At 40.4% G+C, this 12,071-nt stretch overlaps 1 protein-coding gene across 4 annotated transcripts in view; it reads right to left on the minus strand.

Moving 5' to 3' along the window:
• Nucleotides 1-12,071, minus strand: part of LOC134527771 (uncharacterized) — a 263,429-nt gene that overhangs the window by 13,571 nt on the left and 237,787 nt on the right. The window lies entirely within an intron of this gene.

A 12,071-nucleotide genomic window follows, 5' to 3' on the forward strand; every position in this document is an offset into this window, starting at 1 on the left:
ATAGATGGGGCCTGCTGCAGAATGTAAATAAGTGGGATTGATTGTGTCATTAATCAGGGAAGGAGAGGACTTCCACTCGTGTTGGGAGCATCTCGAGTGTCAGAAATTAGCATATGATCATATGATCAGGACAGTCAGTGACATCTTATAGAACATGCTGGAAAGGCTAAATCTGTAAATATTGACAGTAATGATAATGTAACCGATTTGTATATAAGCTTGGCTTGTACTGTACGAGTCAGAAATCATTACCCTAGAGAAATCTGGGGAAATAGAACAGGAATCTAGAATTGGTGTATTTCTTGCGCGCGCGCTCTCTCTCGCTCTCTCTCGCTCTCTGCGCTCTCTCTCGCTTTTTCGTTCTCGCTATTTCACTCTCGCTCTCTCTCGCCCCCCCCCCCCCCTCACCGGAGCGGCCCTCTTGATTACGCTCTGGAATCCTTCGCTTACATATGGGCAGTACGGTTCATTCCAGTGAATGGTTCGGAACCAATTCGTTCTTAAAAGTGAACCAGTTCTTTTAAATAGTTCAGTGGTTCATTAAAAAAGTCTCGTACAACTCGAAGGAATCGTTCGTTTTCTCTTGATATTCGGCTTCGGCACTCGCCTCACCGAATCGTTTCTTTCTCATGCTCAATGCTCAAGTCTCTCTTTTCTCATCGTCCTCTGTACTGTACTGACTCATCGATTCCGGCTGTTGTTGTTTGAAAATTGAAATGACTGTCGTTATGGTTTGACTTAGTAAAATTACTTTTAATTTTATGCAAAAAACATTGCTTTCAACAGCATGGAGAAAAAGTTCACTTTTTCATAAGCGAAACATCGAGGAAAGGTTTTAGAAAATTTAAAAAACTTCTAAAGATCGTAAGCACAGTAATTAAAAAATATATATTATAACCATTTAAATTTACAATGAAACATTGAAAAAAAATTTGTCGATATCAATTCTGTAGTGTTAAAATTAATTGTTATATATCTTAAACAAAATGCTATCTCTACAGCCTCTAAATAAATGAATAAACATTATCACACATTATTACCCTGCTATGGTTGACAAATTGTAAACAGAAAACAAACATCTCTTGACATCAATTCTTACAAGTATCAAACCAAACAAGCTGTATTTGCATTGAGTTGCTATTTTAAAGTATCATTATGTACTCAGTAACTCAGTAGCATACAACACACATCACACCAATTCAATGTTGCTGTTAATAAGCAGCATTTGGCTAAGTTTTTTGGATGTAAGTCTAGAACGCTTTTCCTCGCAAATCTGACCAGTCTTTGAAAATATGCTTTCACAGGGCACAGAAGTAGCAGGGATGCAAAGTCTTTTAAGTACCAGTTTGTACAGATTTGGATAAACTGATTTTCTACTTTCCCACCAAGTCAAAGGATCTTGTGTCCTAGCAGCATGGAATTCAGCTAAATATTTATCAGTCTCCACGATTGCTGCAGCAGGGTTTTTTTAAGTCCCTTGGTGTTGGCTAATTGATGCATCGAATTCGTCCCAGACAGAGAATGTAGATGATGACTGCACATTAGGTATGGCTGCCCTTGTTTCCAATTGTAGTGCTTGATCGGTAGCAGAAGGTTTTTTTTCTGTATAATTCCTTGATAAGTTGCTTGATATTTCTTTTCATCTCCAAAGCCTTGTTTCTTAAACCTCGGATACAGAAAAATCGCCTGAGCCATTAACTCATTCTCTTCTTTCCCCCCAAACCTTTGGGCAAACCGGCTATTAATCTTTCTCCTAACTGCTTGTCTGGGGGCAGATATCTTTTTTCTAGAAACTGGCTCACTTTTCTTGTCATTATTCTGAAAAGAGCATAAGTTTTTGACAAGGAAACAGTTTTTTCTGAAGAGATTTCTGTCGTAACTTCATTAAATACCCTCAGTACATTTACTGCATTCTTAATTAGTGTCCAGTGCTCTGGTGGCAAGTTGTCTTTATATTCCAGCAAAGCCAAAGCTGAAATGATGGGTTCTTTGTTGGCAAAAAAACCGATCCAACATGTCAAAGGTGGAGTTCCACCTGGTAGGAACATCCTGCTTCAGTTTTAAGCTATCTTTATTTAGTGTCTGTTGCATCTCTTTATAGTTTTGCCATAGTAAAGCTTCTTTGCTTGAAATATTGTACTTAGGTTTTGGCTTTCTCAACAATGTCTCCAATACTTGAACTTACAGCAGCCTGTACGACCAAGTTTAGAGAATGTGCAAAGCAAGGTATCTGCCTCGTGTTTAAGTTGTTGACAGCAGCTTTGATGTTGGCTGCATTGTCTGTCACCACAGCACAGATTTTCCATGCTATGTCGAACTTCATCAGCACTGATTCAGTCCAACTGGAAATATTAGCTGCAATATGCCTGTCACTGAATTCTGAACACTCTAACAAATTAGCTTTCAGTTTCGTGTCTTTGTCGATGTGGTGAGCCGTTAGGGCATAATAACTAACATTGTTAATGTTTGTCCACCCATCGCATGTCAAACAGATGGCTGGTGCACAAATTATCTGAGCCTTCACTTTGGTCAAAACTTCATCATGCACATAAGTTAACAAAGAATTTGATAGTGTTTTGCGACTTGGTGATTATAGTTCGGGTAGAGAAGCTTGACAAATTTTCTAAATTCGCTATCTTGTACAACAGAAAATGGGTAGTATTCTTTACACACCATTTTTAAAAGTTGGATATCAATAGCCCTACTTTTGTTTATTGGCAATGACCTAACAATGTCAACAAATCTGCTAATTTAATGCTGTGAAACTGATGTGTAAGGATAAGGAGGCCTAGATGTACGGCTGTCTTGGGACGAAAATTCAGATCTAGCAGCATTTGATACTGCCCATGTGCAGAACCCGAAATGCTAGAGCTGCAGTTTCCAGGAGAAGAAGTCTCGGCCTGGGAAATTATATTCTGGAGCTCGGAATTGTTGTCACCTGTATGGGCTGCAGAAGCTGAAGAAGATGGACACTGACTGCTGTAAGAGCTAATTTCTTCGCGCAAGAATGGTATAGTGGGGTGCTTACTTTTAAGGTGTCTCTTCAAATTCCCAGTCGACACTCCTCCAGGCATTAAAATAATCTTTGAGCAGTACCAACATCGACCTTTTCCATTTTCTCTTGTGAAATGGTACCAAATACCAGAAGTGCTACGAGATGACATTTTAAAACTAAGAAGAAAAAAATTCAAAACACTTACTGTAACACAATATTATAGCATCACTTGATCAATTTGTTTGTTAATGACTGGTACAATACATGTAACACATTTATTTTTAATTTGCAAAGCAGCTTAAGAAGTTCAGCAAACAATATATAATAACTTGGTTTGTTAAATTACGAGTAATACATTGCAGTTATATAAACTAACAATATAACTGAAATTCGCATTTGCAAAAATCAATTTGGCAATATTCATTAATTGAAATGAATTACCATAACAATAAAATTTATAAAAATTATATTAATGTATAAGTATGTACTTACCCAGAAGAAAGCGTATTAATTATACATTACTTTGATCTGTAACACAATGCACAGAAACATGTTGAAGAAATAATACCAACGACACTAGAGTTATTTATCTCCACACTCTTCTGTGAAGTTGGTCACAGTTATCGCTCGAGTTGATTTATTCGGTATACATCACGAGCGAGAGTTGAGAGAAGTGTAAGCGGATATCTGGGGGAAACAGAGAGAGAGAGAGAGAGAGAGAGAGCTAAAAACAGTGAAACAGTATCCTGGAGACCTGGCTGATTGCGGGTTATTTGTGGAGTTGTCGACGAGCAAAGAATCGTGGAGAGCGAATCAGCGTCCAGCGATGACAAGAAGAAAGAAGGATGAACCAAGAAACACGAGTCCGCGCCGGACGCGATAGCCGAGAGTTGTGGAGGAGAAGGAACAAAGAACAACTAGTGAACCTCTCCTTCAGTGTTCTTCCCACTGTCCGCGATTGCTGTGCTGGTGAACCACGTTTTTTTTCTTCTGGGAACTAGTTCCTGAGTGTTCTTGGACACGAACCGTTTCATTTGAGTGGTTCGTGAACCATAGGCACATCTCTACCATCGCTGGAGTGGCCCTCGGGATTTCGCTCTAGCATCCCTCTTCCCCTGGAGCGGCCTCTTGAGGATTACGCTCTAGGACCTTCCTCTTGGAGCGGCCTTTCGAGGATTACACTCTAGGGCCTTTCCTTCCCTCTTCTTCCTTGTTTCCTGCCCATCAAGAGGGCAGGCCACAGCCCCTCTCTGCCCGACTACAGGAGCTGTTCGACAGTGACGACTGAGAACGTCACTCCGGGAGTGTTCTCACCCCACCTCAAGAAACTCCAGCACCGGACGCTGTTGCCGGGACACGTCAATTTGGCGCCCAACATGGGGCCTGTGTCAGTCTAGATAGGCTGAGGACCACGGCCTACCATCGCTAGAGCTTCTCATCACAGCCGGAGCAACATCCACTTCCAGGAGTGCAGTAAACACCTGGTGGCGCCCAACCCATATGAAAGATGTCATCTGGATTTTGTGCAGCACCTCGCTGCAGTGCACCAGATGGACCTAGCATTCCTTGTGTATGCTGCAATGCCTAGTTTCACCTACAATGCCTTGATTTCATGGAACAAGTCATTGAACAGGCATATATCCACATATGCCAGCCCTGCAGACAACTTCTGGTGGAGAAGAAGCCAAAAATTTTCAGCTCCCCGGCGCTGCTTTGCGCCGAACTGCCCTGGGACAGCCCTAGTACTCGTCACCTGCCAGGCCTGCCATCGCGACTACCATCTCGCCTGTCTAGGCTGGGAAGATACACCACTGAACCTTGCTGGGATGTTATTTACCTGCGCCCAGTGTAGAGTTAATCCCACTGCACCTTCAAGTACAAGATCTGCAAGTGCACCTCGGCCCTTTAGAGGTCAGGATCATGAGGACCCTGTGCAATTTGTCCACCAATGGGAGCAAGCCCTACGAGCATATGCAATCCACCCCACCGAATGGGTGGACCGGATAGGTCCATTACTACTTGGGAAAGCCTCGAGATGGTGGAATAACCATGAAGGACTGTATGACACCTGGGAAGAGTTCACAGGGGGCTTCCTGAACCATTTTGGAAACCAGCCCAGACTGGCAAAGCTTACCGCCCAATTATATTGTACCAAACAAAAGGAAGGAGAGGATGTCGAAAGTTTCTTACTACAGAAAAGGAAACTTTATGAGAGGCTAAACCCAGGGAGAGACCCAAATGAATTTCTCCCTACCTTGTTGGAGCTGGTGCGGCCCAACCTACGGTCATTTCTGCGACATCCACCTCCCGAGAATTTAACCGAACTTATGGTTCGAGCCACTGCTGTGCAGCGAGACTGTCTCGAAACTAAGGGCACTGTAACAAGTAAACCTTGGTCACCACCAACCCCGGTACAAAAATATGCTACCCCCAACAAAAGATTGCCGAAGTGTTGGCACTGTCCTGAACAACACTGTCACCAAGACTGCCCAGTGCTCTACTGCAAACAGTCTGAAAGGAACAGCCTCAACACAGTAGGCCCCTGAAGGGAAAAAGTGGTGCCAACGAGTCTCACCCCTACACCCTAGGTAGAAGACCTCAACTCCCAAGCTTAGCTCGAAAGTAGACCGACCCCGAGCATTATGTGCATACAGCACAACCCACAACAAGAACTGCCAAGAGTCAAGGTACAACTGGACTCACAGCCCATTCAGGCCCTGATCGACTCGGCCGCCACCACTAATTATTTGCGCGAGAGTGTTGTGCAGATAACAGGGACCCATATTAAGTCCCAACCCCAAATGGCCCAGCTTGCCACCCAGGGATCTTACTGGGAAATGCTGTGGTGAAATGCTGCATAGCCGATGTGGAGATGGAGATACCATGTCTAGTCGCAAAGGACCTTCAAGAAGAACTTGAGCTGGGCCAAGATTGGCTCATGCAGCAGCAGGCAACATTGGACTTCGAAGATAAAACTATACACTTCGGATGAACATCCCACCGGACTCTTAACTGGGGCACAAAAGGAATGTGTGACTCGAACGCCCCTAATCCAAGTGGTGTTAACCCTAATCCTAGAAGCTGCACGGAACAACAAAGAGACCATGCTATGGTTGTGTTGGCTCAAGGGGACCAGCGACCCCAAGAAACTCCTTCCCCACGCTCTGCCACAACCAAGCTGAGACAAACTAACTCAGGCAGTGGTTTTCAGTGGTGCCAGAAAGGAGGAACCCCAAAGGGGAAATCGACCATGCAGTCATGGAGACAGCCGCTGAGTGGTGCCTTCATACAGGCAAGATGCAACCGGAATAAAGAGTCCTTTCCAGACCGAGGAATATGGATTCCCCAGAACAGAATTCACCTGCAGCCATGGGGACAGAAAACTGATCTGTCAAAAAACCCCGAACCCCAGGAACCTACTAGCCTCTCTCCACCAGGGCAGGTACCACCAGGACCCTACGACCATGGGAACGGCTGGTCAGACCAGCCCGTTACCGGCTAACCTCAGCAGAGTGCAGTGGCCAGTGTAGGGAGGTCAGCCCTGGGACTGAAGCCCAGGTTACTGACCTCTGGCAGGTGCGACGATCCAGGCCGAGGCCACAGAGGGAGGGGGCGAATTGTCGTGTCCTACATTTGGCCTCGGCCCCCTTGTGCGAGTGCTACATGCTCATCCCTGAAACAAACAAGGCTGCCCCAACACCGCAGGGTATTTTTTACCTAATCTCTATGCCTAAGCTAGTTATCCTGTAAGATGGCGATGCACCCGGCGCCAATAGATGGCGCCTGCTGCAGAATGCAAATAAGTGGGATTCATTGTGTCATTACTCAGGGAAGGAGCGGGCTTCCACTCGTGTTGGGAGCATCTCGAGAGTCAGAAATTAGCATATGATCAGGACAGTCAGTGACATCTTATAGAACATGCTTCAAAGGCTAAATCTGTAAATATTGACTGTAATGATAATGTAACCGACTTGTATATAAGCTTGACTTGTACTGTACCAGTCAGAGATCCTTACCCCAGAGAAATCTTGGGAAATACAGCAGGAAACTACAATCTGGTACTCTGTTTTCGGCCTTTGGGATTTCGCTCTAGCATCCCTCTTCCCCTGGAGCAGCCTTTCGAGGATATCGCTCTAGGACTTTCCTCCTGGAGCGGCCTTTCGAGGATTACGCTCTAGGGCCTTTCCCTCCCTCCTCTTTCCAGTACTGGACGCTGTTGCTGGGACACGTCAACTTTCTATTAACTTTGGTTATTCGTTAGATTTGGATCGTATCTTAGTAACTACGGACGTACAATTTCAAGAGCTATGGCTGATTTGTGTTTTATATGTAATGAGTCTTTTTTTATTTATTTAAGAAATAATTATTATAAATTACATTAGAATCGAAATATAATTTAAGTATTTTCCTTAACAATTCTATAACTACACGGGCAGGTAAGTGTTATTAAATACATTGATACATAATTAAAAATAGATACGTTAGTAAAATAATTATTAAATATAATGTAATAGATAATTAGAAATGAATTTATTAAAAATTATGTATTTATCTATAATTAATAAACTTTATATGGCGTGTTTTTGACCGGGACTACCGGTTGACCTTAAATGATGCTCTAACCGCGCGCTCTCCACCCTCTATCTCGAAAACGATTCAATGTTTAAAAAAATGTGTGAATAAAAGTTGTAGGGAATTCAATCCTCTACAATATTAATATTGAATACAAATAATGAAAAACCCATAGGAAACGAGATATTTGCAAAAAAAATGTGCAAAAAATCGATTTTTGTGACCTTTGACTTTAGATTTTAATAGTCACGTACACCTTACCATAAGTAGGTTTTGAGACAGCTTTAAGGATGTCAAAATACAAGATTATGCGAGTTTATAGCTGTTTATCTCAAGTTCCGAGGTGAACATACTAAGATGACTGGAATATCTAGTCACCGCCAGTGAACAGTCAACGATATCAGAAATGTTAAATCAGAAATAGCTACCTAAATTATATATTGTCCTGCACTGGTTGGGCTAACAAATGTTTCAACTTCCTAGTTAAATTAGTGATTGTTTTTTTGGTGAAAACTTTATTATGACATTTCTTAGTTGGTCAAAGGAAAATGTTAAATTTGTACGTCAGGTACAAATAATAATCTATTAGTAATCAATAAGTTTTGATGGCCGGGGCCCCAGTAAATTTTCTATGTGTAATTTTGTAATTCTTGAAACTATCAAAAGAATATAATGAAAGTCCTAATTAAAAATAAAAAGGGTAAGCTTTAAGCAAACTTCTTTGTTTTCAATTTCTTCAAATAATATGATCCATTTTCTACTTCCTCTTGTGAGAAGTAAGTTTCATTTTTTTTTTTTTTTAATTTTCTCCCTTGTGCACCTCTGAGTATACTGTAAAGTGATTTGCCCACTCAAAGCAGCTTCCAGGGCTTTTATAACCAAATTAAAATAAAGTTCTCTTAAACTACAAAAGGGCAGTAATATTACGGAATTGTTTGGTCGACAATTTATAAGAGGTTCTTACACAAAAACACCGGGTATGCTATTTGCATATTGGCACAGGGTTTCACACTTGACTCGCGTGGGCTAGCAGACAGCAAGGGCTGCTGCTGAAGAAGTGGGAACCGGGCTTTACTGCCACAGGAGGTACGACATCAGTATAATCCAGTTATTATTTCGTACGTATTTTTCTCGCAATAACCATTGGTGCTCCCTCTGGTCACACAGACTCTGTGGAGAAGAGAGTATTATACATAGTGTTATTGTATTATTTGTTGTAGTTATCTACTATCCAATCTCTAAAATCGTATCAATCTCGATGTTGTTGCAGTATGTATCTATTTATTTCTATTTATCTATCAAAATAGACTTTGGACAATTACGTAGTACAGGTATGTCGTTGGTGTGATATATATAATAATAAGTATATAAATAGTATGGTGTCATGCTACATTTTATAACTTTGGTGATATTTAGTTTTATTAACTTTATAAACTCAGTATTAAATGTCCAAGTATTGGACACAACACTATGATATTTAATATATTTTATTTTCTTTAACAATTATAAAACACATAAACTTAACAACAAACATGCACAATATAGTGCGAGATCCGGTATAAGAAATTTATAGCCTCATCTGTTATTTATTAGTGATAAAAAACCAATTATAGATAATATACTCATTGATATATCGCGAATAGGTTGCCTAGTTAAATTGCGTGCGGATAATATTGAATAATAAAATTTTTTATTAAATTTATCAAATCTATTTCTCTCATTAGTTATTTTAAAAAATCGTACACTAGTTAAGAGAACATACCCAACATAATTGGAAAAAAAAAATAAAGGTTAACTTCTTCCCCCTCTGCGCAACTGTGGAGTTGCCAGGTATAAGCAGGTGAGTAAATGTTTTTGATATACTCTCATAAGTTATTTAATCGTAAATTATATCAAATGAAAGCTTATTTTATTCTGAATCTGACTGTATTGGGTTGCCTTACTAAAAAGTTGATCCAATCCATGGTTGCCTAGATTTTAGATGTAAATTTTAAACGCGAGAGGTGAGAATGACAGAGATGCGTTGCGCGCGAAACTCCATGCGACAGACAATGATGAAGCGAGTTGTTATTAATGAAGAATTTTCCCATAGCGTAAGTGCGTTCTATAGATCAAATACTGAATTCAATGCAGATTAAATATTAACAAAAATATCAAATTATTTTCACACACATTTGTTTATTAAAAATTACATAATTATATGAAAAAAATGTATTCCTACAAAAAATTATTAATAAAATAGATATGTAAAATCGTTATTCGGATTCTGACTCATCAGAAGTGTCTACTTCAAAATCTAATTCTAATTCTTCATCGTTTTCTTTTTATTCTGATACTCTAATACATCCTCAACTTGTAAAGGTGTGGGGTCCCCTACAAACCATCTAGGCTTCAAATAGCCATCCAAAAACAAGTCACAATCTTCTTTTAAAATTTTTCCCGATTTTCTAACATAAAAATTACGGATTTTCAAGATGGCGACCGTAACGATAATTGCAACAGTTACGTCTGAATACATGATTGCGGTTCTGTCTCGAACAGGTGGTGCTATTATTACTTCAAATTAAAAAAAATTACAAGTCCGAATATGCATGTTATTTTTATATATACCTTATTTAATTCTCAGTCTGGTAAATGTCTCGATGGCCGTGCGGTTAAAGGCGTATGTTATCCAACCTAGAGATCAGAGCTGCGATGGTTCGAATCACAGCACTTCCAATGTATTTTGTATAATAATTTAAATTTAATATGTCGATAAGAACCATAATAGCTATGGTAGGTAATGGAACATCGACCTTATGTGATGAATCAGAGCGGCGCTGGCGCTCTCTATGAATAAACAGCAGAAACAAAGTCAATGGTATCCAAGATAACGGCCTCCAGAAGAACAGAAAAAAAAAATAAAGAGCGACGCTGGCACTCTCTAGGAACAAACAGCAGAAACAAAGTCGACGGTATCCAAGATGGCGGCCTCCAGAAGAACAGAAAAAATCAAGAGCGATGCTGGCGCTCTCTATGAATAAACAGCAGAAAAAAAGTCAATGGTATCCAAGATGACGGCCTCCAGAAGAACAGAAAAAAAAATAAAGAGCGACGCTGGCACTCTCTAGGAACAAACAGCAGAAACAAAGTCGACGGTATCCAAGATGGCGGCCTCCAGAAGAACAAAAAAATCAAGAGCGATGCTGGCGCTCTCTATGAATAAACAGCAGAAACAAAGTCAATGGTATCCAAGATGACGGCCTCCATAAGAACAGAAAAAAAAATAAAGAGCAACGCTGGCACTCTCTAGGAACAAACAACATAAACAAAGTCGACGGTATCCAAGATGGCGACCTCCAGCAGAACAGAAAAAATCAATATGGCGACAGAGACGAAAATTTCATCATAATGAGTGGGGCGTTCGATTTAAAGATGGCGGATCCAATATGGTGGATCCAATATGGCGGATACAATATGGCCGCCGGGGTCAAGGTCAAGTTCAAGGTCAAAGGTCAAGGTCACGGTCATCCAAGATGGCCGCCGTGACGTCACATTCAGAGATGTGGCTCGGCTCCCGGCTCCGGACCCTGGACCCTGTCCCCGGAGCCCCTATTATATACTACTGAAATTAATTTTCTTATTGTCAATTAGACACTATAAGTAGTTTCATTTAATGGTATTGGACATGGAAATATCAGTAATTTGTTTCGAATAGATATGTACCTACAGATATAAATTTAAACAGTAATACAGATATGATAGAAATAAGGCTATTTTTATTACCAAGTACCACAAAAACACAAAATAAATTCCAAAAGAAAAAAATAGAGTTGTAATTGAAAAAATTGAATGATGAGATTAGCATTAACATATTTTTGTTTGGGATTTATTACATTTTTGAAGCGTAGAGTCAAAACACAATGTTCAAATAATTGTTGATATTTTTTTTTCGCATGGTTGGTTTGGGAGGGGGTGGTAGTCCGATTAAATCTAAGTAGGTATGGCAACGTTCGCCAGGTATTACACTTGCAAAAATAAGTCTCTGTTTCATTTAACTGGGGTTCGAACATTGATTTCTTTGGTGGCAGGCGAGTAAACTGCTGACTCAAACACTACGGTCCCCACGTCCAGACATTTCTAGCTGCTGTCGATAACTGGGTTATCAGCTCTGATGGATTTTGGACTGGCCATTGTATTTGATAAACTACCAAAGCCTCATTATCTTTCATAACCTAATAATACATTTATTACACGGATAATCATCTCCACACAGTCGAAGAGTTAATAAACAGGTCTGGAATTATGTATTTTTTTAAAAATTCTACCGTACCCAGTATGCAATTAATGTGTTAGTCAGTTAAAAAATAAAACTCAAGACCAGAAAAGTGATAAATTCCTGACTCGACTGAGAACCAAACCCAAGACTTAGGCTCACCAGCCGGAAGCTATACCACCGCATTACATGGTAGTCGTGAAAACAAAGCTGGGTTCTATTTTTCAAGAACGTATAGTTGGATTGAAA

Source organism: Bacillus rossius, chromosome 1, assembly GCF_032445375.1.
Source record: "Bacillus rossius redtenbacheri isolate Brsri chromosome 1, Brsri_v3, whole genome shotgun sequence".
Lineage (NCBI taxonomy): Eukaryota > Metazoa > Arthropoda > Insecta > Phasmatodea > Bacillidae > Bacillus > Bacillus rossius.